The 26,570-nt window shown below is 37.7% G+C and overlaps 2 non-coding genes across 2 annotated transcripts; both read right to left on the minus strand.

Annotated features, from left to right (window-relative positions):
* Window positions 1-3,749: 3,749 nt before the first annotated feature.
* Window positions 3,750-3,853, minus strand: LOC130949986 (small nucleolar RNA R71). Its single transcript, XR_009073500.1, has one exon. It is a non-coding gene; the product is annotated as a small nucleolar RNA R71 (small nucleolar RNA).
* A 5,296-nt stretch (window positions 3,854-9,149) lies between these two features.
* LOC130952743 (small nucleolar RNA R71) lies at window positions 9,150-9,253 on the minus strand. Its single transcript, XR_009074924.1, has one exon. It is a non-coding gene; the product is annotated as a small nucleolar RNA R71 (small nucleolar RNA).
* Window positions 9,254-26,570: the final 17,317 nt, after the last annotated feature.

The following is a 26,570-nucleotide window of genomic DNA, read 5'->3' on the forward strand; positions in this document are numbered from 1 at the left end:
CTCTCAACGGTGTTTGAAAGTAGACATCCAGAGATTTCCAGCAATATCTAATAGTCCATACTTTATTCCAGATTAGATGACGTAAACTGGTGCTCAACGCCAGTTCCATGCTGCATTCTGGAGTCAAACGCCAGAAACACGTCACGAACCAGAGTTGAACGCCAAAAACACGTTACAACTTGGCGTTCAACTCCAATAGAAGCCTCTGCATGTGTAAAGCTCAAGCTCATCCCAAACACACACCAAGTGGGCCTCAGAAGTGGATTTCTGCATCAATTACTTACTTCTGTAAACCCTAGTAGCTAGTCTAGTATAAATAGGACATTTTACTCTTGTATTAGTCGTCTTTTGATAGTATAGTCTTTGACCACATCTTTGGACGTTTTGTTCTTAAACCATGAGGGCTGGCCATTCGGCCACGCCTGGACCATCACTTATGTATTTTCAATGGTGGAGTTTCTGCACACCATAGATTAAGGGTGTGGAGCTCTGCTGTACCTCAAGTTTCAATGCAATTACTACTATTTTCTATTCAATTCAGTTTATTCCTTTTCTAAGATATTCGTTGCACTTCACCATGATGAATGTGATGATCCGTGACACTCATCATCATTCTCACCTATGAATGCGTGACTGACAACCACCTCCGTTCTACCTTAGACCGAGCGCATATCTCTTGGATTCCTTAATCAGAATCTTCGTGGTATAAGCTAGAATTGATGGCGGCATTCATGAAAATCCGGAAAGTCTAAACCTTGTTTGTGGTATTCCGAGTAGGATTCAGGAATTGGATGACTGTGACGAGCTTCAAACTCGTGATTGTTGGGCGTGATGACAAACGCAAAAGAATCAATGGATTCTATTCCGACATGATTGAGAACCGACAGATGATTATCCGTGCCGTGACAGAGCGTTTGGACCTTTTTCACTGAGAGGATGGGATGTAGCAATTGACAACGGTGATGCCCTACATACAGCTTACCATGGAAAGTAGTAAGAAGAATTGAAGGAAGGCAGTAGGAAAGCAGAGATCCAACAGGGATAAAGCATCTCCATATACTTATTTGAAATTCTCACCAATGATTTACATAAGTATTTCTATCTTTATTTTCTGTTTATTTATTATTATTATTTGAAAAATCCATAACCATTTATTATCTGCCTAACTGAGATTTACAAGATGACCATAGCTTGCTTCATACCAACAATCTCTGTGGGATCGACCCTTACTCACATAAGGTTTATTACTTGGACGACCCAGTGCACTTGCTGGTTAGTTGTGCGGAGTAGTGAAGAAAGTGCTGAGTTATAAACACGCATAGCAAGTTGAATGCCATTATTAGAGATCACAATTTCGTGCACCAAGTTTTTGGCACCGTTGCCGAGGATTGTTCGAGTATGGACAACTGATGATTCATCTTGTTGCTCAGATTAGGTAATTTTCTTTTTGCTTTATTTTCGAAAAAAAAAATTATTTTTCAAAATTCTTTCAAAAAAATGTTTCCTTTTGTTTTCGAAAATTATTTTAAATTTTTAAGAATGAATTCTAGAGTTTCATGGTAACATGTTGAAGCCTGGCTGGCTGTAAAGCCATATCCAAATTCTTTTGGATTGAGGCTTCCACTTGTCAACATAAAAGACATGTATATGGAGTTGGATGAAGTATCAGCTGTTGGATGCCTGATTTATATCCTAAAGCTGGCTGGCTATTAAGCCATGTCCAACCCTTGGATTGGAGCTTTAGGCTAACATTGAAAGATTTCTGGAATTCTTCTTAAAAATTTTGAATTTCTTATTTTCTTTTTCCTATATATTTTTCAAAAAAATAAAAGAAAATACAAAAAAATTCATAAAGTCATAAAAACCAAAATATTTTGTGATTCTTGTTTGATTCTTATGTTATGTTTTAAGTTTGGTGTCAATTGCATATTCATCTTGTTCTTGCATTTTTCGAAAATTCATGCATTCATAGTGTTCTTCATGATCTTCATGTTGTTTTTGGTAAGTCTTCTTGTTTGATCTTGATATTTTCTTGTTTTGTGTTTTTTGTTGTTTTTCATATGCATTTTTGCATTCATAGTGTCTAAGCACTGAGAATTTCTAAGTTTGGTGTCTTACATGTTTTTCTTTTCTTGAAATTTTTCAAAAATAAGTCTTGATGTTCATCTTGATCTTCAAAGTGTTCTTGGTGTTCATCTTGACATTCATAGTGTTCTTGCATGCATCATGTATTTTGATTCATAATTTTCATGTTGTAAGTCATTTTTGTTGTTTTTCTCTCTCATCATTAAAAATTCAAAAATCAAAAATATATCTTTTCCCTTTTTCTCTCATAAATTTCAAAAATTTGAGTTGACTTAGTCAAAAAAAATTTTAAAACTTAACTATTTCTCATAAGTCAAGTCAAATTTTCAAATTTAAAAATCTTATCTTTTCAAAACTTTTTCAAAAATCAAATCTTTTTCATTTTTCTTACTATTTTTTGAAAATTTTTAATTTGAATTTTAAAATCTTTTTCTTATCTTTATTTCAAAATTTCAAAAACTTTACTAACAATTAATGTGATTGATTCAAAAATTTGAAGTTTGTTACTTTCTTGTTAAGAAAGGTTCAATCTTTAAATTCTAGAATCATATCTTTTAGTTTCTTGTTAGTCAAGTAATTAAATTTTAATTTTAAAAAAAAAATTCAATTCTTTTTCAAAATATCTTTTCTATCATATCTTTTTCAAAATTTTATCTTTTTCAAAAATTTGATTCTAAAATGTCTTTTCCAACTTCTTATCTTTTCAAAATTGATTTTCAAATCTTTTTTTAACTAACCAATTAACTTTTGTTTATTTTTTATTTTTTTCAAAACCACCTAACTAATTTTAGCTCTCTAATTTTCAAAAATTACCTCCCTCTTTTTTAAAATTCTTTTAATTAACTAATTATTTTAAATTTTAATTTTAATTTTATTTCTTCTCTTAATTTTTGAAAATCACTAACCCTTTTTAAAATTAATTTTCGAATTCTCTCCCTCTTATCTTCTTCTATTTATTTATTTATTTACTAACACTTCTCTTCATCTCAAGAATCTGAACCTATCTTCACCCTTGTGTTTGGATTCTTACCTGTTCTTTCTTCTATTCCTTTCTTCTTCTACTAACATAAAGGAATCTCTCTACTGTGGTAAAGAGGATCCCTATTATTATTTTCTATTCCCTTCTTTTTCATATGAGCAGGAGCAAGGACAAGAATATTCTTGTTGAGGCAGATCCTGAACCTGAAAGGACTCTGAAGAGGAAACTAAGAGAAGCTAAATTACAATAGTCCAGAGACAACCTTACAGAAATTTTTGAAAAGGAAGAGGAGATGGCAGCCGAAAATAATAATGCAAGGAGGATGCTTGGTGACTATACTACACCTACTTCCAAATTTGATGGAAGAAGCATCTCAATCCTTGCCATTGGAGCAAACAATTTTGAGCTGAAACCTCAACTAGTTGCTCTACTGCAACAGAACTGCAAGTTCCATGGACTTCCATCAGAAGATCTCTACCAGTTTTTAACTGAGTTCTTGCAGATCTGTGAGACTGTTAAGACTAATGGAGTAGATCCTGAAGTCCACAGGCTCATGCTTTTCCCCTTTGCTGTAAGAGACAGAGCTAGAATATGGTTGGATTCACAACCTAAAGATAGCCTGGACTCCTGGGATAAGCTGGTCGCGGCCTTCTTGGCTAAGTTTTTTCCTCCTCAAAAGCTGAGCAAGCTTAGAGTGGATGTTCAGACTTTCAAACAAAAAGATGGTGAATCCCTCTATGAAGCTTGGGAAAGATACAAGCAGATGACCAAAAGGTGTCATTCTGACATGCTTTTAAAGTGGACCATTTTGGATATATTCTATTATGGTCTATCTGAGTTCTCCAAGATGTCATTGGACCATTCTGCAGGTGGATCCATTCAGCTAAAGAAAACGCCTGCAGAAGCTCAAGAACTTATTGACATGGTTGCAAATAAGTAGTTCATGTACACTTCTGAAAGAAATTCCGTGAACAATGGGACGCCTTAAAAGAAGGGAGTTCTTGAACTTGATGCTCTGAATGCCATATTGGCTCAGAACAAAATGTTGACTCAGCAAGTCAACATGATTTCTCAAAGTCTGAATGGATGGCAAAATGCATCCAACGGTACTAAAGAGGCATCTTCTGAAGAAGAAGCTTATGATCCTGAGAACCCTGCAATAGCAGAGGTAAAATATATGGGTGAACCTTATGGAAACACCTATAATTTATCATGGAGAAATCATCCAAATTTCTCATTGAGAGATCAACAAAAGCCTCAACAAGGCTTTAATAATGGTGGAAGAAATAGGCTCAGCAATAGCAAGCCTTATCCATCATCGTCTCAGCAACAGACAGAGAATTCTGAGTAGAGCACCTCTAACTTAGCAAACTTAGTCTCTAATCTGTCTAAGGCCACTTTAATTTTCATGAGTGAAACAAGGTCCTCCATTAGAAATCTGGAGGCACAAGTGGGCCAGCTGAGTAAGAAAATCACTGAAACTCCTCCTAGTACTCTCCCAAGCAACACTGAAGAGAATCCAAAAAGAGAGTGCAAGGCTATTGACATAATCAACATGGCCGAACCTAGGGAGGAATGAGAGGACGTGAATCCCAATGAGGAAGACCTCATGGGACGTCTCTCAAGCAAGAAGGAGTTCCCTATTGAGGACCTAAAGGAATCTGAGGCTCATATAGAGACCATAGAGATTCCATTAAACCTCATTCTACCATTCATGAGCTCTGAAAACTATTCTTCCTCTAAAGAGGATGAAGATGTAACTGGAGAGCAAGTGGCTCAATATCTAGGAGCTGTCATAAAGCTGAATGCCAAATTGTTTGGTAATGAGACTTGGGAAGACAAACCTCCCCTGCTCATTAATGAACTAGATACATGGATTCAGCAAACTTTACCTCAAAAGAAACAAGATCCTGGCAAATTATTAATACCATGTACCATAGGCACCATGATCTTTGAAAAGGCTCTGTGTGACCTAGGGTCAGACATAAATCTTATGTCACTCTCTGGAATGGAGAAGCTGGGAATCATTGAGGTACAGCCTGCCATATTCTCATTGCAAATGGCAGATAAGTCAGTAAGACAAGCTTATGGATTGGTAGAGGACATGTTAGTGAAGGTTGAAGGCCTTTACATCCCTGCTGATTTCATAATCTTAGACACTAGGAAGGAGGAGGATGAATGCATCATTGATGAGCGGATAATTTATATGCTTTTTGGCATTATTTTTAGGTAGTTTTTAGTATGATCTAGTTACTTTTAGGGATGTTTTCATTAGTTTTTATGCTAAATTCACATTTCTGGACTTCACTATGAGTTTGTGTGTTTTTCTGCGATTTGAGGTATTTTCTGGCTGAAATTGAGGGACCTGAGCAAAACTCTGATAGGAGGCTGACAAAGGACTGCTGATGCTATTGGAATCCGACCTCCCTGCACTCGAAATAGCGTTTCTGGAGCTACAGAACTCCAAATGGCACGGTCTTAACGGCGTTGGAAAGTAGACATTCAGATCTTTCCAGCAATATATAATAGTCTATACTTTATCCGTGATTAGATGACATAAACTGGCGCTCAACGCCAGCTCCATGTTGCTGTCTAGAGTCAAACGCCAGAAACACGTCACGAACCAGAGTTGAACGCCTAAAACACGTTACAACTTGGCGTTCAACTCCAAAATAAGCCTCAGCTCGTGGATAGATCAAGCTCAGCCCAAACATACACCAAGTGGGCCCCGAAAGTGGATTTATGCATCAATTACTTACTTCTGTAAACCCTAGTAGCTAGTTTATTATAAATAGAACTTTTTTACTAGTGTATTGGGAGTCTTTGATCATTCGGTCTTGTGACCACATGGGGGCTGGCCATTCGGCCATGCCTGAACATCTTTCACTTATGTATTTTCAACGGTGGAGTTTCTACACACCATAGATTAAGGGTGTGGAGCTCTGCTATACCTCAAGTTTTAATGCAATTACTATCATCTTGTATCCAATTCGATTTATTCATGTTCTAAGATATTCGTTGCACTTCAACTTGATGAATATGTTGATCCGTGACACTCATCATCATTCTCACCTATGAACGTGCGTGATTGACAACCACTTCCGTTCTACCTTAGACCGTACGCATATCTCTTGGATTCCTTAATCAGAATCTTCGTGGCATAAGCTAGAATTGATGGCGGCAGTCATGGGAATCCGGAAAGTCTAACCTTGTCTATGGTATTCCGAGTAGGATTCTGGGATTGAATGACTGTGACGAGCTTCAAACTCTTGAAGGCTGGGCGTTAGTGACAGACTCAAAAGAATCACGGGATTCTATTCCAACCTGATTGAGAACCGACAGATGATTAGCCGTGTTGTGACAGAGCATTTGGACCTTTTCACTGAGAGGATGGGATGTAGCCATTGACAACGGTGATGCCCTACATACAGCTTACCATGGAAATGAGTAAGAAGGATTGGATGAAAGTAGTAGGAAAACAGAGATTCAAGAGGAGCACAGCATCTCCATACGCCTATCTGAAATTCCCACCATTAATTTACATAAGTATTTCTATCATATTTTATTTATCTTTTAATTATCTAATCCAATCACATTTGATTCCGCCTGACTGGGATTTACAAGATGACCATAGCTTGCTTCATACCAACAATCTCTGTGGGATCGACCCTTACTCACGTAAGGTTTATTACTTGGACGACCCAGTACACTTGCTGGTTAGTTGAGCGAAGTTGTGGAAAGAAAGTGCTGAGTTAATAAATGCACATACCAAAGAGCCATTATTGATGATCACAATTTCGTCCACCAAGTTTTTGGCGCCGTTGTTGGGGAATGTTCGAGTATGGACAACTGACGGTTCATCTTGTTGCTCAGATTAGGTAATTTTCCTTTCAAAAACTTTTCAAAAATCTTTCAAAAAAAATTTTTATTCCTATTTTTGAATTTTTTTTTAAAATAAATCATTCTGTGGCTTCAAAACAGTTAAGAATGGATTCCAGAGTTTCATGAAGCATGTTGAATCCTAGCTGGCTGCAAAGCCATATTCAAACTCCTTTGGAATTGGTCTTCAACTAATCACCACAATGCATGTGATTCCATCCTAAAGCTGACTAGCTATTAAGCCATGTCAAACCCTTTGATTGGAGATTTGGGCTAACATTGAAAGATTCCTAGAATTCTTCTTAAAGATTTTGAATTTCTTATTTTTTTTCCATATGTTTTTCGAAGAAAATAAAAGAAAATACAAAAAAATTACAAAATCATAAAAATAAAAAATATTCTGTGTTTCTTGTTTGAGTCTTGAGTCAATTTTTAAGTTTGGTGTCAATTGCATGCTTTAAAAATTTTGCTTGCAATTTTCGAAAATTCATGCATTCATGGTGTTCTTCATGATCTTCAAGTTATTCTTGGTAAGTCTTCTTGTTTGATCTTGATGATTTCTTGTTTTGTGTTGTTTGTTGTTTTTTATATGCATTTTTCGTTTGTTAGAGTCCATGCATTAAAGATTTCTAAGTTTGGTGTCTTGCATGTTTTCTTTGCATAAAAAAATTTTTCAAAATTATGTTCTTGATGTTCATCATGATCTTCAAAGTGTTCTTGGTGTTCATCTTGACATTCATAGTGTTCTTGCATGCATAATGTGTTTTGATCCAAAATTTTCATGTTTTGGGTCATAATTGTGTTTTTCTCACTCATCATTAAAAATTCAAAAATAAAAAAAATATCTTTTCCTTATTTCTCTCCAAATTTTCGAAATTTTTGGTTGACTTGGTCAAAAAAATTTAAAAATTAGTTGTTTCTTACAAGTCAAGTCAAATTTTCAATTTTAAAAATCTTATCTTTGCAAAAACTTTTTTCAAAAATCAAATCTTTTTCATTTTTTTATTTTCAAAAATTTTAAAAATGTTTTTCAAAAATCTTTTTCTTAATTTTTATCTTTATTTTCGAAAATTATGCTAACAATTAATATGATTGATTCAAAAATTTCAAGTTTGTTACTTTCTTGTTAAGAAATGTTCAATCTTTGAATTCTAGAATCTTATCTTTTAGTTTCTTGTTAGTTAAGTAATTAATTTTAATTTTAAAAGTTAAATCTTTTTCAATCCTATCTTTTTAACATATCTTCTTATCTTATCTTTTTATCATATCTTTTTCAAAATTTTATCTTTTTCAAAAATTTGATTTCAAAATATCTTATCTAACTTCTTATCTTCTTATCTTTTCAAATTTGACTTTAATATCTTTTTCAACTAACTAATTAACTTTTTGTTTGTTTCTTATCTTTTAATTATATCTTATCTTTAATTTTCGAAAATTATTAACTACTTTTTCAAAATTATTTTTGAATTCTCCCTCTCTTCTCTTCTATTTATTTATTTATTTACTAACACTTCTCTTCACCTCTCTTCATCTCCAATCACTGCCTCTATCCTCACCCTTGTGATTGGATTCTCCACTTTTATTCCTTTCTTCTTCTACTAATAATAAGGATCCTCTTTGTCCAGATATAGAGGATTCTTCTTCCTTTTCTTTTTCTCTTCTCTTTCATATGAGCAGGAACAAGGAAAAAGACACTCTTGTTGAAGCTGATCCTGAACCTGAAAGGACTCTGAAGAGGAAACTAAGAGAAGCTAAATTACAACAATCCAAAGACAACCTTTCTGAAATTTTCGAACAAGAGAACGAGATGGCAGCCAAACCCAACAACAATAATGCAAGGAGGATGCTGGGTGATTTCACAAAACCAATGTCCAAGTTTGATGGAAGAAGCGTCTCAATTCCTGCCATTGAAGCAAACAATTTTGAGCAGAAGCCTCAATTAGTTGCTCTAATACAATAGAACTGCAAGTTTCATGGACTTCCATCTGAAGATCCTTATCAGTTTTTAACTGAGTTCTTGAAGATTTGTGAGACTGTAAAGATGAATGGATTAGATCCTGAAGTCTACAGGCTCATGCTTTTCCCTTTTGCTGTAAGAGACAGAGCTAAAACATGGTTGGACTCACAACCTAAAGATAGCCTGGACTCTTGGGATAAGCTGGTTACGGCCTTCTTGGATAAATTCTTTCCTCCTCAAAAGCTGAGCAAGCTTAGAGTGGATGTTCAGACCTTCAAGCAAAAAGATGGTGAATCCCTCTATGAAGCTTGGGAAAGATACAAGCAGATGACCAAAAAGTGTCCTTTTGACATGTTTTCATAATGGACCATATTGGATATATTCTATTATGGTCTATCTGAGTTTTCCAAAATGTCATTGGACCATTCTGCAGGTGGATCCATTCACTTAAAGAAAACGCCTGCAGAAGCTCAATAACTTATTGACATGGTTGCAAATAACCAATTCATGTACACTTCTGAGAGGAATTCTGTGAATAATGGGACGCCTCAGAGGAAGGGGGTTCTTGAAATTGATGCTCTAAATGCCATATTGGCTCAGAACAAAGTGTTAACTCAGCAAGTCAACATGATCTCTCAAAGTCTGAATGGATGGCAAAATGCATCCAACAATACTAAAGAGGCAGCTTCTGAAGAAGCTTATGATCCTGAGAACCCTGCAATGGCAGAGGTTAATTACATGGGTGAACCTTATGGAAACACCTATAATTCATCATGGAGAAATCATCCAAATTTCTCATGGAAGGATCAACAAAAGCCTCAACAAGGCTTTAATAATGGTGGAAGAAACAGGCTAAGCAATAACAAGCCTTTTCCATCATCTTCTCAGCAACAAACAGAGAATTCTGAACAGAGCCCTTCTAACTTATCAAATATAGTCTCTGATCAGTCTAAGGCTACTTTAAGTTTCATGAGTGAAACAAGATCCTCCATTTGAAATTTGGAGGCACAAGTCGGCCAGCTGAGTAAGAAAATCATTAAAACTCCTCCCAGTATCCTCCCAAGCAATACAGAAGAGAATCCAAAGGAAGAGTGCAAGGCCATTGATGTAATCAATATGGCCGAATGCACAAGGGAGGAGAAGGACGAAAATCCTAGTGAGGAAGACCTCCTGGGACGTCTCTCAAACAAGAAGGAATTCCCTATTGAGGACCTAAAGGAATCTGAGGCTCATATAGAGACCATAGAGATTCCACTAAATCTCCTTCTGCCATTCATGAGCTCTGAAGACTATTTTTCCTCAGAAGAGGATGAAGATATAACTGGAGAGCAAGTTGCTCAATATCTAGGAGCTATCATGAAGCTGAGTGCCAAGTTATTTGGTAATGAGACTTGGGAAGGTGAACCTCCCTTGCTCATTAGTGAACTAGATACATGGGTTCAGAAAACTTTACCTCATAAGAGATAAGATCCTGGTAAATTTTTAATACCCTGTACCATAGGCACCATGACCTTTAACAAGGCTCTGTGTGACCTGGGGTCAGGGATAAATCTTATGCCACTCTCTGTAATGGAGAAGCTGGGGATCATTGAGGTACAACCTGCTTTATTCTCATTACAATTGGCAGACAAGTCAATAAGACAGGCTTATGGATTAGTAGAGGACGTGTTAGTAAAGGTTGAAGGCCTTTACATCCCTGCTGATTTCATAATCTTAGATACTAGGAAGGAAGAGGATGAATGCATCATCCTTGGAAGACCTTTCCTAGCCATAGCAAGTGCTATGATTGATGTTAACAGAGGAGAATTAGTCCTTCAATTGAATGGGGACTACCTTGTGTTTAAGGCACACGGCCATCCCTCTGTAACACTGGAGAGAAAGCATGAAGAGCTTAGCTCAGTACAGAGTCAGACAAAGCCCCCACAGTCAAACTCTAAGTTTGGTGTTGGGAGGCCACAACCAAAATCTAAGTTTGGTGTTGAGAAGACCCCACATTCAAACTCTAAGTTTGGTGTTGGGAGACCTTCATCATGCTCTGAACTTCTCTAAGGCTCCATGAGAGCCCACTGTCAAGCTAGTGACATTAAAAGAGCGCTTGTTGGGAGGCAACCCAATTTTTATTTATCTAATTTTATTTTTATTATTATTTTGTGTTTTAGTAGGTTCATGATCATGAGGAGTCACGAAAAAAATATTAAAATTAAAAACAGAATAAAAAAATAGTAGAAGAAAAATCACACCCTGGAGGAAGGACTTACTGGCGTTTAAACGCCAGTAAGGTGCATCTGGCTGGCGTTCAACGCCAGAACAGAGCATGGATCTGGCGCTGAACGCCAGAAACAAGCATGGACCTGGCATTCAACGCCAGAAACATGCTGCACATGGGCGTTGAACACCCAGAATGAGCATCACTTCGGCGTTTAAACGCCAGAATTGCATGCTAAGGCATTTTACATGACTAATTGGTGCAGGGATGTAAATCCTTAACACCTCAGGATCTATGGACCCCACAAGATCATCTCAGGATCTGTGGACCCCACAGGATCCCCACCTAACATATTCCCACCTTACCTCCTAATTAATCCTATAACACACTTTCCCAAAAACCCTTCACTAATCACCTCAATCTCTCTTCCCCATCACATCTTCACCACTCACATCCATCCATCTCTTCCCCACCCAATCCCACCCATATGGCCGAAACATACACCTCTCTCCTTCTCCTCCATATCTTCTTCTTCTTCCATTCTTTCTTTTTTGCTCGAGGGCGAGCAACATTTTAAGTTTGGTGTGATAAAAGCATAGCTTTTTTGTTTTTCCATAACCATTGTTGGCACCTAAGGCCAGAGAAACCTCAAAAAAAAAAAAAGAGAAAAGGGAAGACAAAAGCTTCCACCTCTGAGTCATGGGAGATGGAAAGATTCATCTAAAGGATCTATAGCTCAGTGGTAGAACATTTGACTGCAAATCAAGAAATCCCTAAGATACCTCAGGGGATAGATTGCCCTCCACACAATTATTGGGAGCAACTAAGGATAAGAGCACCAAAATTATTAAGGATCATGCAACAAAGGCAAGGAAGAGACATAGAGGAGCTCAAAAAGCACCATTGGTCCTTCAAGAAGGCGCCACCCTCACTAAGGTGGATTCATTCCTTGTTCTTATTTTTCTATTTTTCGATTTTTATGCTATATGTTTGTTTATGTTTTGTGTCTCTACTTCATGAACATTAGTAGTTAGTAACTATGTCTTAAAGCTATGAATAATTCTATTAATCCTTCACCTCTCTTAAATAAAAAATGTTTTTAAATTCAAAAAGAACAAGAAGTACATGAATTTCGAATTTATCCTTGAATTTAGTTTAATTATATTGATGTGGTAACAATACTTTTTGTTTTTTGAATGAATGCTTAAACAGTGCATACTTTTGATCTTGTTGTTTATGAATGTTAAAATTGTTGGCTCTTGAAAGAATGATGAACAAAGAGAAATGTTATTGATAATCTGAAAAATCATGAAATTGATTCTTGAAGCAAGAAAAAGCAGTGAAAAAGAAAAAGGCTTGAGAAAAAAAATTTGGCGAAAAAAATAGAAAGAAAAAGAAAAAGCAAATAGAAAAAGACAATAGCCCTTAAAATAAAAAGGCAAGGGTAAAAAGGATCCAAGGCTTTGAGTATCAATGGATAGGAGGGCCCAAGGAAATAAAATCCAGGCCTAAGCGGCTAAATCAAGCTATCCCTAACCATGTGCTTGTGGCATGCAGGTCCAAGTGAAAAGCTTGAGACTGAGTGGTTAAAGTCGTGATCCAAAGCAAAAAGAGTGTGCTTAAGAGCTTTGGACACCTCTAACTGGGGACTCTAGCAAAGCTGAGTCACAATCTGAAAAGGTTCACCCAGTCATGTGTCTGTGGCATTTATGTATCCGGTGGTAATACTGGAAAACAAAGTGCTTAGGGCCACAACCAAGACTCATAAAAGTAGCTGTATTCAAGAATCAACATACTTAACTAGGAGAATCAATAGCACTATTCGAAATTCTAAGTTCCTAGAGAAGCCAATCATTCTAAACTTCAAAGGAAAAAGTGAGGTGCCAAAACTGTTCAAAAGCAAAAAGCTACAAGTCCCGATCATCTAATTAGAATTAATATTCATTGATATTCTGGAATTTATAGTATATTCTCTTCTTTTTATCCTAATTGAATTTCAGTTGCTTGGGGACAAGCAACAATTTAAGTTTGGTGTTGTGACGAGCGGATAATTTATACGCTTTTTGGCATTGTTTTTAGGTAGTTTTTAGTATGATCTAGTAACTTTTAGGGATGTTTTCATTAGTTTTTATGCTAAATTCACATTTCTGGACTTCACTATGAGTTTGTGTGTTTTTCTGTGATTTCAGGTATTTTCTGGCTGAAATTAAGGGACCTGAGCAAAACTCTGATAGGAGGCTGACAAAGGACTGCTGATGCTGTTGGAATCTGACCTCCCTGCACTCGAAATGGATTTTCTGGAGCTATGGAACTCCAAATGACGCGCACTCAACAGCGTTATCTAGAGATTTCCAGCAATATATAATAGTCTATACTTTATTCATGATTAGACGATGTAAACTGGCGCTCAACGCCAGCTCCATGTTGCTGTCTGGAGTCAAACGCCAAAAACACGTCACGAACCAGAGTTGAACGCCCAAAACAAGTTACAACTTGGTGTTCAACTCCAAGAGAAGCCTCAGCTCGTGGATAGATCAAGCTCAGCCCAAACATACACCAAGTGGGCCCCGGAAGTGGATTTATGCATCAATTACTTACTTCTGTAAACCCTAGTAGCTAGTTTATTATAAATAGAACTTTTTTACTAGTGTATTGGGATTCTTTGATCATTCGGTCTTGTGAACACATGGGGGCTGGCCATTCGGCCATGCCTGAACATCTTTCACTTATGTATTTTCAACGGTGGAGTTTCTACACACCATAGATTAAGGGTGTGGAGCTCTGCTGTACCTCAAGTTTTAATGCAATTACTATCATCTTGTATCCAATTCGATTTATTCATGTTCTAAGATATTCGTTGCACTTCAACTTGATGAATATGATGATCCGTGACACTCATCATTATTCTCACCTATGAACGCGCGTGATTGATAATCACTTCTGTTCTACCTAGACCGGACGCATATCTCTTGGATTCCTTAATCAGAATCTTCGTGGTATAAGCTAGAATTGATGGCGGCATTCATGGGAATTCGGAAAGTCTAACCTTGTCTGTGGTATTTCGAGTAGGATTCCGGGATTGAATGATGGTGACGAGCTTCAAACTCCTGAAGGCTGGGCATTAGTGACAGACGCAAAAGAATAACGGATTCTATTCCAACCTGATTGAGAACCGGCAGATGATTAGCCGTGCTGTGACAGAGCATTTGGACCTTTTTCTCTGAGAGGATGGGATATAGCCATTGACAACGGTGATGCCCTACATACAGCTTGCCATGGAAAGGAGTAAGAAGGATTGGACGAAAGTAATAGGAAAGCAGAGATTCAGGAGGAGCACAACATCTCCATACGCCTATCTGAAATTCCCACCATTAATTTACATAAGTATTTCTATCCTATTTTATTTATCTTTTAATTATCTAATCCAATCAAATTTGATTCCACCTGACTGGGATTTACAAGATGACCATAGCTTGCTTCATACCAACAATCTCTGTGGGATTGACCCTTACTCACGTAAGGTTTATTACTTGGACGACCCAGTACACTTGCTGGTTAGTTGAGCGAAGTTGTGGAAAGAAAGTGCTGAGTTAATAAATGCACATACCAAAGAGCCATTATTGATGATCACAATTTCGTCCACCAATCATCCTTGGAAGACCTTACCTAGCCACATCAGGAATTGTGATAGATGTTAACAGAGGAGAATTAGTCCTTCAATTGAATGGGGACTACCTTGTGTTTAAGACCCAACGGTGTTCTTCTTTAACAATGGAGAGGAAGCATGAAAAGCTTCTCTCAGTGCAGAGTCAAACAAAGCCCCCACAATCAAACTCTGAGTTTGGTGTTGGGAGGCCACAGCCAAATTCTAAGTTTGGTGTTGAATCCCTACATCCAAACTCTAAGTTTGGTGTTGGGAGTCTACAACATTGACCTGATCACCTGTGAGGCTCCATGAGAGCCCACTGTCAAGCTATTGACATTAAAGAAGCGCTTATTGGAGGCAACCCAATTTTTATTTATCTAATTTTATTTTTCTTTTATTGTTCTTTTATGTTTTATTAGGTTCATGATTATGTGGAGTCACAAAATAAATACTAAAATTAAAAATAGAATAAAAAATAGCAGAAGAAAAAGCACACCCTGGAGGAAGGGCTTACTGGCATTTAAACGCCAGTAAGGAGCATCTGGCTGACGTTCAACGCCAGAACAGAGCATGGATCTGGCGTTGAACGCCAGAAACAAGCAGCATCCTGGCTTTTAAACACCAGGAATACACCCTGAGGAAAGTTGGTGCTGAACGCCAGAAACAAGCATGGAACTGGCGTTCAACGCCAGAAACATGCTGCAAATGGGCGTTGAATGATGTGTGAGCATCTTATCTATCTTTTCCTAGTGAATTTGCATCTAAATTGTTGAGTTTAATTTAGAATTAATTATATTTTAGCCACTATGGATGCTATTTTGAGTTTTGTGCAAATTTATTCATTTTAGGTAGCATTCGGAAGGATTTGATGAAGTTTCTGCAGAGAAAAAGAAGAAACCAAAGAGATGACCAGCGAAGGCCGACGCGGACGCATGGCTCACGCGACCGCGCGGAATGGAGATATCGCAATGACGCGATCACGTGCCTGACGCGAACGCCTGGACTGGAATATGCACAAATGACGCGAACGCTTGGACGACGCGGACGCGTCACATGCGCGATCTGCAATAATTCAGAAAATGCTGGTTACGATTTCTGGGCTGTTATTGACCCAGTTTCCAGCCCAGAAAACACATATTAGAAGCTGCAGAATGGACAAATCAAGTGGTCCCCACCCATAAACTGAAGATCTGTTAATTAATTCGAATTTAAATTCAAATCTTATCTTTTAGGAAAAGATATTATTTTTAATTTTTGATTTTAAACCTAGTAGGATTAGTAATAAATAGAAACTCTGTACATTTAGACAAGTAGGAGATTGTTACGAGAACCCTTATTTTTCTTCTCTGAACCATGAGCAACTAATCCTTCATTGTTAAGGTTAGGAGCTCTGTCTATTTGTAATGGATTAATTCGTTTGATCTTTCTAATTTATTCATGTTTTGATTTATATTTCAATAATTGTTTTTGCTCTTAATTTAATGAATATTGGGTGGAACGGAAGTATGACCCATGTTCTAATTGAGTTCTTGTAAAACTTGGAAAACCAATTTTCGCTTGCCTAACTAATCCAATCAACCAATCATTGTTGCTTGATCCATCAATCCTCGTGGGATCGACCCTTACTCACGTAAGGTATTACTTGGTACGACCCGGTGCACTTGCCGGTTAGTAAGTGTGGGTTATAAATTCCGCACCAAGTTTTTGGCGCCGTTGCTGGGGATTGATAGTGATTAACAACTATTAGTTGTTTGATTGCTTAGATTAGGCGTTTTAGTTTTAATTTTTATTTAAATATTGTTTTATTATTTTTTCAAAAAAAAAAACTCTTTTTTTACGTTAATATTTTTTTCTTTTTACACTTCCTTCTTTTATTCTTTTGTTCCCCCTCCCCTGTCACGTTTTTCCTTCTTTCTTTTCTTTTTGTTTTTTTTCCTTTTATAAAAAAAAATAAAAAAAATAAAATAAAATTTAAAAAAATTTTTAAATAAATAAATAGCACCAATATTTTTCTTAATTTCTGAAATTAAGTTTGGTTTTGACTATTTATTATTTTTCTTCTATTTATTTTATTCAATATTTTTATCTCTTTACACAGGTTACCACACTGAGAATTCTCTGCACTTTAACGTAGAGATTCCCATTCTTTTTTGTTTTCTGGTTGTTTATGCGCAGGAACAGAGACGAAGAACATCTCTTAGACTTTGATCCTGAACCTAAAAGGACTTTCAGGCGGCATTTACAACAGGCAAGACTTTACAAGGCTACAGAATCCACTATGGATCCGAATAATAATGATAATCCCAATGCGACAAACCCGAATGGGAATGAGCAACAAAGGAGAGTGCTTGGCTCCTACTCTTCTCCTACCGCAGATCTTTATGGAAAAAGCATCGTGGTGCTTCCTATTACTGCAAACAACTTTGAGTTGAAGCCTCAACTGGTCACTCTCGTGCAACAAAACTTCTAGTATTACGGTCTCCCCCACGAAGATCCAAATCAGTTTATTTCTAGTTTTCTGCAAATTTGTGACACTGTGAAAATAAATAGAGTGAACCCAGATGTGTACAAACTAATTCTCTTCCCGTTTGCTCTGAGGGATGGCGCAAAACTATGGCTAGATTCTCAACCCAAGGACAGTTTGGATACTTGGAACAAGGTGGTTGCTAAGTTTCTCACAAAATTTTTCCCACCAAAGAAGCTGACTAAGCTTAGGATGGAGGTTCAGACCTTCAGACAGAAGGATGGTGAGACTCTGTATGAAGCTTGGGAGAGATACAAGTTACTGACTAGGCAATGCCCTCCAGACATGCTCTCCAAATGGACACAAATAGACATATTTTATGAAGGCTTGGGTGAAATGTCCAAAATGTGCTTAGATAATTCTGTAGGAGGTTCATTGTACAAGAAGAAGACACCGGAGGAGACTATTGAGCTTATTGAATTGGTTGCTAGTAACCAACATTTATACTCCTCTAACATGAATCTTGTGAACTCTGAAACCCTCAGAAGAGAGGCGTGTTGGAAGTAGATGCTATTAATGCTCTTCTTGCTCAGAACAAGCTGATGTCTTAGCCAATAAATCTACTAACTCAACAGATGGGTGGCATGCAAGTTTCAGCTATCAACACCCAAAATCCCCCACAAGAAGTCTCCTATGACATGGCAGGTAATTTTGTGCAAAATAATAATTATGATTATGCTCAACCTTCTTTTGAACAGGTGAATTACATGGGGAGTGGTCCTAGAAATCCTAACAATGACCCATATTCTAAGACATACAACTAGGGATGGAGGAATCACCCAAATTTTGGATGGAGGGATCAACCTCAGAGACCTCAGAACTTCAACAATAATTCTCAGGGCGACTTCCAATAGAACAATAATTTGGAAGCAATATTGACAGGTTTTAGACAGGAAACCAGAGCATTCATCAAGAACATGGAGATTCAAATGGGTCAAATAGCCACCAGAGTTAATGAAATTGATCAGAGGACCACTAATAGCCTTCCTAGTAACACAATTCCAAATCCAAGAGAGGAATGTAAGGCTATCACTGTGATAAGTGGACAAGTGGCAAGTGAAGAAGCACAAGCTATGCAGGAAACCAGAGCCTCCATTAAAAATTTAGAAGTACTAGTGGGTCAACTGAGCAAGCAAATACTTGAGAGGTCTGCAAGTACATTTCAAGGTGATACAGTGGTGAACCCAGGAGAAGATTGCAAGGCTATTCAATTAAGAAGTGGTAAAGTAGATGGTTCTGAGACCAAGGTCAATGAAGAGCTAGTTGAAAAGGAAGCTCCAGAGAAAAAGAGGTGAGAGTTGGAGCACGCCCATCCAAAGCGTGCGGACAATCCATTCCCAGACTCTCTTGACACTTATCCTACACTGCCAAAGGCTCCTGAGTACAAGCCTAAGATGCCATATCCTCAGAGACTTCAAAAGGAGAACAAGGACAAGCAGTTTTCAAAGTTCTTGGAAATCTTCAGAAAGTTACAAATCAATATTCCTTTTGCTGAGGTTTTGGAGCAAATGCCTATCTATGCCAAATTCATGAAGGAGCTGTTGTCAAAGAAAAAGCGTTTAAAGGGAGATGAGACAGTAGTCTTGACTAAGGAATGTAGTGCTGTAATTCAGAATAACTTGCCAAAGAAGATGCCAGATCCAGGAAGCTTTCAAATTCCATGCACCATTTGGAGCACAACCTTTGAGAAAGCCCTATGTGATCTAGGGGCAAGCATAAATGTAATGCCCTTATCTGTGACGAAAAAGCTGCAAATCCAAGAGGCACAACCCACAAAGATAGCATTGCAGATGGCAGATAAATCTATGAAGCCTGCATACGGATTAGTGGAGAATATCTTGGTCAAAGTGGGTAAGTTCTTCCTCCCAGCAGACTTTGTGATTTTGGACACACGGGAGGATGAGAATGCCTCTATAATTCTAGGAAGACCATTCCTAGCCACTGGAAGAGTTCTGATTTATGTAGAAGTGGGTGAATTAGTGCTTAGAGTGCATAATGAGCAACTGGTCTTTCATGTCTTTAAAGATATACATCCAACAGGTGAAGAAGAGAGGTGCATGCAGGCTGAGCTTATTGATCCAAACCTTCAAAAACCGCCTGATGATACACAGCAGAATTTGCAACTCAAACCTCCCTTGGTAACAGTCAATAAAATTCCTCCTGACATCAAACCTAAGTTTGGTGTTGGGAATGCATCTTCTACCAAGGAAGAGGTTCCCAAAAAGAAGAAAGTACCCAGAGGATGGAGAAACAAAAAGATCCCCACTGAAGGTTTCTCCCCAGGAATGAAGGTAGTATTGACCAGCAATCCAGCATGGGTTTATACAGTAATCAGAATCCTCTCTCTGGAGCATATTGAGCTACGTTATGGAGATATAGGAAAAAGTTCAAAGTAAGGGGTGAAGAGTTGAGACCCTATGATCCTCCTCCTTAGAGGAGCTGACCGTCAAGCTAGTGACGATAAAGAAGCGCTTGTCGGGAGGCAACCCGATAATTTCGTATCCTTAGTGGTGGACGAAATTGTGATCCATATTCTTTAAGTTGTACTCATTGTAAAATTATGGAATTTGAAATTGGCACGAGTGAACACAACTCCGTTCAACTAACCAGCAAGTGTACTGGGTCGTCCAAGTAATAAACCTTACGTGAGTAAGGGTCGATCCCACAGAGATTGTTGGTATGAAGCAAGCTATGGTCATCTTGTACATCCCAGTCAGGCGGATTTAAATGATTAAGAGATTATTGGTTTAAATAAAATAAATGGAAAATAAAAAGGGATAGAAATACTTATGTAAATTAATGGTGGGAATTTCAGATAAGTGCATGAAGATGCTGTATGACTCAAGAACTCCTACTCTCCTATTGCTTCAACTCAATCCTTCTTACTCCTTTCCATGGCAAGCTGTATGTAGGGGTTCACTATCATCAATGGCTACTTTCAATCCTCTCGGGAAAATGGTCCTATGCGCTGTCACTGCACGGCTAATCGTCTGGAGGCATCACCCTTGGTTGATAGCTACATCCCATCCTCTCAGTGAAAACGTTCCAAATGCTCTGTCACAGCACGGCTAATCATCTGTCGGTTCTCAATCAGGTTGGAATAGAATCCATTGATTCTTTTGCGTCTGTCACTAACGCCCAGCCTTCAAGAGTTTGAAGCACGTCACAGTCATTCATTACCGGAATCCTACTCGGAATACCACAGACAAGGTTAGACTTTCCGGATTCCCAGGATCCTACTCGGAATACCACAGACAAGGTTAGACTTTCCGGATCCTCATAAATGCCGCCATCTATCTAACTTATACCACGAAGATTCTGTTGGGGAATCTAAGAGATATGCGCCCGGCCTAGAGTAGAACGGAAGTGGTTGTCAATCACGCGCGTTCATAGGTGAGAATGATGATGAGTGTCACGGATCATCATATTCATCAAGGTTAAGTGTAGCGTATATCTTGGAATGAGAATAAGATGGAATTGAATAAAAGAAAATAGAATTGCATTAATACTTGAGGTACAGCAGAGCTCCACACCCTTAATCTATGGTGTGCAGAAACTCCACCGTTGAAAATACATAAGTAAGAGGTTCAGGCATGGCCGAATGGCCAGCCCCCAAAACGTGATCACAGGATTTAAAATTCAATCCAGGATGCCATTATGATAGTAAAAAGTTCTATTTATAATAAACTAGCTCCTAGGGTTTACATGAGTAAGTAATTGATGCATACTTCCGGGGCCCACTTGGTGTATGTTTGGGCTGAGCTTGATCAATCCACGAGCTGAGGCTTCTCTTGGAGTTGAACTCCGAGTTATGACGTGTTTTGGGCGTTCAACTCCGGATCATGACGTTTTTCTGGCGTTTAACTCCAGACAGCAGCATGTACTTGGCGTTCAACGCCAAGTTACGTCATCAATTTCCGAATAAAGTATGGACTATTATATATTGCTGGAAAGTTCGGGATGTCTACTTTCCAACGCCGTTGAGAGCGCACAATTTGGAGTTCTGTAGCTCCAGAAAATCCATTTTGAGTGCAGGGAGGTCAGATTCCAACAGCATCAGCAGTCCTTTTGTCAACCTTTTTCAGAGTTTTGCTCAGCTCCCTCAATTTCAGCCAGAAATTACCTGAAATCACAGAAAAACACACAAACTTATAGTAAAGTCCAGAAATGTGAATTTAGCATAAAAACTAATGAAAACATCCCTAAAAGTAGCTTGAACTTACTAAAAACTACCTGAAAACAATGCCAAAAAGCGTATAAATTATCCGCTCATCACAACACCAAACTTAAATTGTTGCTTGTCCCCAAGCAACTTAAAATCAATTAGGATAAAACAAGAGAATATACTATAAATTCCAGAATATCAATGAATATTAATTTAATTAGATGAGCGGGACTTGTAGCTTTTTGCTTCTGAACAGTTTTGGCATCTCACTTTTTCCCTTGAAGTTTAGAATGATTGGACCTTCATGACACAAGCACATGGTTAGGGACAGCTTGATTTAGCCGCTTAGGCCTGGATTTTATTTCCTTGGGCCCTCCTATCCATTGATGCTCAAAGCCTTGGATCCTTTTTACCCTTGCCTTTTGGTTTTAAGGGCTATTGGCTTTTTCTGCTTGCTTTTTCTTTTTCTTTCTATTTTTTTCGCCAAATTTTTTTTCTCAAGCCTTTTTCTTTTTCACTGCTTTTTCTTGCTTCAAGAATCAATTTCATGATTTTTCAGATCATCAATAACATTTCTCTTTGTTCATCATTCTTTCAAGAGCCAACAATTTTAACATTCATAAACAACAAGATCAAAAATATGCACTGTTCAAGCATTCATTCAGAAAACAAAAGTATTGTCACCACATCAATATAATTAAATTAAATTCAAGGATAATTTCAAAATTCATGTACTTCTTGTTTTTTTTTGAATTAAAACATTTTTCATTTAAGAGAGATGAAGGATTAATGGATTTTATTCATAGCTTTAAGGCATAGTTACTACATACTAATGATCATGAAATAAAGACACAAAACATAGATAAACACAATATTAAAAACCGAAAAGCAGAAAGAAATAAAGAACAAGGAATGAATCCACCTTTAGTGGCGTCTTCTTTTTGAAGGACCAATGATGTTCTTAAGCTCTTCTATGTCCCTTCCTTGCCTTTGTTGCTCCTCCCTCATTGCTCTTTGATCTTCTCTTATTTCTTGGAGAATGATGGAGTGCTCATGATGTTCCACACTTAGTTGCTTCCAATTTTTGTGTGGAGGACAACTTATCCTCTGAGGTATCTCAGGGATCTCTTGATTTGCAGCCACATGGTCTACCACTGAGCTATGACGGCTTGTATGAGTCTTTCCATCTCCCAAGACTCAGAGGTGGAAGCTTTTGTCTTCCCTTTGAGGTTTCTCTGGCCTTAGGTGCCATTAATGGTAATGGAAAGGCAAAAAAAAGCTATGCTTTTACCACACCAAACTTAAAAATTGCTCGCCCTCCAGCAAGAGAAGAAAGAATAGAAGAAGACGAAGAAGAAGAAAATAGAGGAGAGTGAGGGGAGATGGATTCGGCTATATGGGTGGGAAAGAATTTTGAATTTTTGAAGGTGAGTGGGGTTTATGGGAAAGAGTGAGTGGTGAATGAAAAACAGAAGTGATGACCATGAATGGAGAGAGAGAGGGCGAGGTAGGTGGGGATCCTGTGAGGTCCACAGATCCTGAGGTGTCAAGGAATTCCATCCCTGCACCAAATAGGCATGTAAAATGCCTTGGCACACCATTCTGGCATTTAAACGCCCATTGGTGCACATTCTGAGCGTTCAACGCCCATGTAAAGCATGTTTCTGGCGTTGAACGTCAGTTTCATGCTTGTTACTGGCGTTCAGCGCCAGTTTTTCTTCTCTGGGCACATTCCTGGCGTTCAGTGCCAGAATGTTGCTTGTTTCTGGCGTTCAGCGCCAGAATGATGCTCTGTTCTGGCGTTGAACGCCGGCCAGATGCTTCTTACTGGCGTTGAACGCCAGCCTGTGCGTCCTCCAGGGTGTGATTTTTTTCTTCTGCTGTTTTTGATTCTGTTTTTAATTTTTATGATTTTCTCATGACTCCTCATGATCATGTACCTAATAAAACACAAAATAACAATAAAATAGAATAAAATAAAATTAGATAAATAAAATTGGGTTGCCTCCCAACAAGCGCTTCTTTAATGTCAATAGCTTGACAGTGGCTCTCATGGAGCCACAACGTGATCAGGTCAATGTTGTATAGTTGCCAACACCAAACTTAGAGTTTGGATATGGGGTCTTAACACCAAACTTAGAGTTTGGTTGTGGCTTCACAACACCAAACTTAGAGTTTGACTGTGTGGGCTCTTCTTGACTCTGAACTGAGAGAAGCTCTTCATGCTTACTTTCTTTTGTCATAGAGGGATGGCCATGTGCTTTAAACACAAGGTAGTCCCCATTCAATTGAAGGACTAATTCACCTCTTTTGACATCAATCACAGCTTCTGCTGTGGCTAGGAAAGGTCTTCCAAGGATGATGCAATCATCCTCTTCCTTCCTAGTGTCTAATACTATGAAATCAGCAGGGATGTAAAGGCCTTCAACCTTTACTAACACGTCCTCCACTAACCCATAAGGTTGTCTTACTGACTTATCTGCCAATTGTAATGAGAATAAGGCAGGTTGTACCTCAATGATCCCTAGTTTCTCCATTAAAGAGAGTGGCATAAGATTTACTCCTGACCCCAGGTCACACAGGGCCTTGTTAAAAGTCATGGTGCCTATAGTACAGGATATTAAGAATTTTCCAGGATCTTGTCTCTTTTGAGGTAAAGTTTTCTGAATCCATGTATTCAGTTCACTAATGAGCAAGGGAGGTTCACCTTCCCAAGTCTCATTACCAAACAATTTGGCATTCAGCTTCATGATAGCTCCTAGATACTGAGCAACTTGCTCTCCAGTTATATCTTCATCCTCTTCAGAGGAAGAATATTCTTTAGAGCTCATGAATGGCAGAAGGAGATTTATTGGGATCTCTATAGTCTCTATATGAGCCTCAGATTCCCTTGGATCCTTAATAGGAGATTCCTTCTTGCTTGAGGGACGTCCCAGGAGGTGTTTCTCACTAGGATTTTCGTCTTCTTCCTCCCTTGTGCTTTCGGCCTTTTTGATCACATCAATGGCTTTGCACTCTCCTTTTGGATTCTCTTCTGTATTGCTTGGGAGAATACTGGGAGGAGTTTCAATGATTTTCTTACTCAGCTGGCCCACTTGTGCCTCTAAATTTCTAATTGAGGATCTTGTTTCATTCATGAAACTTAAAGTGGCCTTTGACAGATCAGAGACTAAATTTGCTAAATTAGAATTGTTTTGTTCAGAATTCTTTGTCTGTTGCTGAGAAGATGATGGATATGGCTTGCTATTGCTCAGCCTATTGCGTCCACCATTGTTAAAATCTTGTTGAGGTTTTTGTTGATCCTTCCATGAGAAATTTGGGTGATTCCTCCATGATGAGTTATAGGTGTTTCCATAAGGTTCACCCATGTAATTAACCTCTGCCATGGCAGGGTTCTCAGGATCATAAGCTTCTTCAGAAGCTGCCTCTCTAGTACTGTTGGATGCATGTTGCCATCCATTCAGATTTTGAGAGATCATGTTGACCTGTTGAGTCAACACTTTGTTCTGAGCCAATATGGCATTCAGAGCATCAATTTCAAGAACTCCTTTCTTCTGAGGTATCCCATTGTTCACGGAATTCCTCTCAGAAGTGTACATGAACTGGTTATTTAAAACCATGTCAATGAGTTCTTGAGCCTCTTCAGGCGTTTTCTTCAGGTGAATAGATCCACCTGCAGAATGGTCCAATAACATTTTCGAAAATTCAGAGAGACCATAATAAAATATATCTAATATGGTCCATTCTGAAAACATGTCAGATGGACATCTTTTGGTCAGCTGCTTGTATCTTTCCCAAGCTTCATAGAGGGATTCACCATCTTTTTGTTTGAAGGTTTGAACATCCACTCTCAGCTTGCTCAGCTTTTGAGGAGGAAAGAATTTGTCCAAGAAAGCCGTGACCAGCTTATCCCAGGAGTCCAGGCTATCCTTAGGTTGTGAATCCAACCATATTCTAGCTCTGTCTCTTACAGCAAAAGGGAAAAGCATGAGTCTGTAGACTTCAGGATCAACTCCATTCGTCTTTACAGTCTCACAGATCTGCAAGAACTCAGTTAAGAACTGATAGGGATCTTCAGATGGAAGTCCATAAAACTTGCAGTTTTGTTGCATTAAAGCAACTAGCTGAGGTTTTAGCTCAAAGTTGTTGGCTCCAATGGCAGGAATGGAGATGCTTCTTCCATCAAACTTGGATGTTGGCTTTGTGAAGTCACCAAGCATTCTCCTTGCATTATTATTATTTTCGGCTGCCATCTCCTTCTCTTGTTCGAAAATTTCTGAAAGGTTGTTTCTGGATTGTTGTAATTTAGCTTCTCTTAATTTTCTCTTCAGAGTCCTTTCAGGTTCTGGATCAATTTCAACAAGAGTGCCTTTATCCTTGTTCCTGCTCATATGAAAGAGAAGAAAACAAGAAAAGAAAGAGGAATCTTCTATGTCACAGTATAGAGATTCCTTTATGTTAGTAGAAGAAGAAAGGGGTAGAAGATTGAAGAATGAGATTCGGATTTTTGGATGAAGAGAGGTGAAGAGATGTGTTAGTAATTAAATAAATGAATAGAAGAAGAGGAGAGAGAGATTTTTGAAAATAATTTTGAAAAAGTGGTTAGTGATTTTCGAAAATTAAAGATAATACATAATTAAAATTAAAATTTAAAACAAAAAAAAGAATTTTTCAAAAAGGGATGAGATATTTTCGAAAATTAGAGAGGAAAAAGTAGTTAGGTGGTTTTGAAAAAGATAAGAAACAAACAAAAAGTCAATTAGTTAGTTGAAAAAGATATTAAAGTCAAAGTTGAAAAGATAAGAAGATAAGAAGATAAGATAAGATATTTTAAAATCAAATTTTTGAAAAAGATAAAATTTTGAAAAAGATATGATAACAAGATAAGATATAACAAGATAAGATAGAAAAGATAAAAAAGATTTTAATTTTTAAATTTTGAAATTACTTACTTCACTAACAAGAAACTACAAGATAAGATTCTAGAACTTAAAGATTGAACCTTTCTTAACAAGAAAGTAACAAACTTCAAATTTTTGAACCAATCACATTAATTGTTAGCTAATTTTCGAAAATATGATATAAAGATAAGAGAAAGATTTTGAAAATAATTTGAAAAAGATTTTTGG

The sequence above is a fragment of the Arachis stenosperma genome, chromosome 1 (genome assembly GCF_014773155.1).
Source record: "Arachis stenosperma cultivar V10309 chromosome 1, arast.V10309.gnm1.PFL2, whole genome shotgun sequence".
Taxonomy (NCBI): domain Eukaryota; kingdom Viridiplantae; phylum Streptophyta; class Magnoliopsida; order Fabales; family Fabaceae; genus Arachis; species Arachis stenosperma.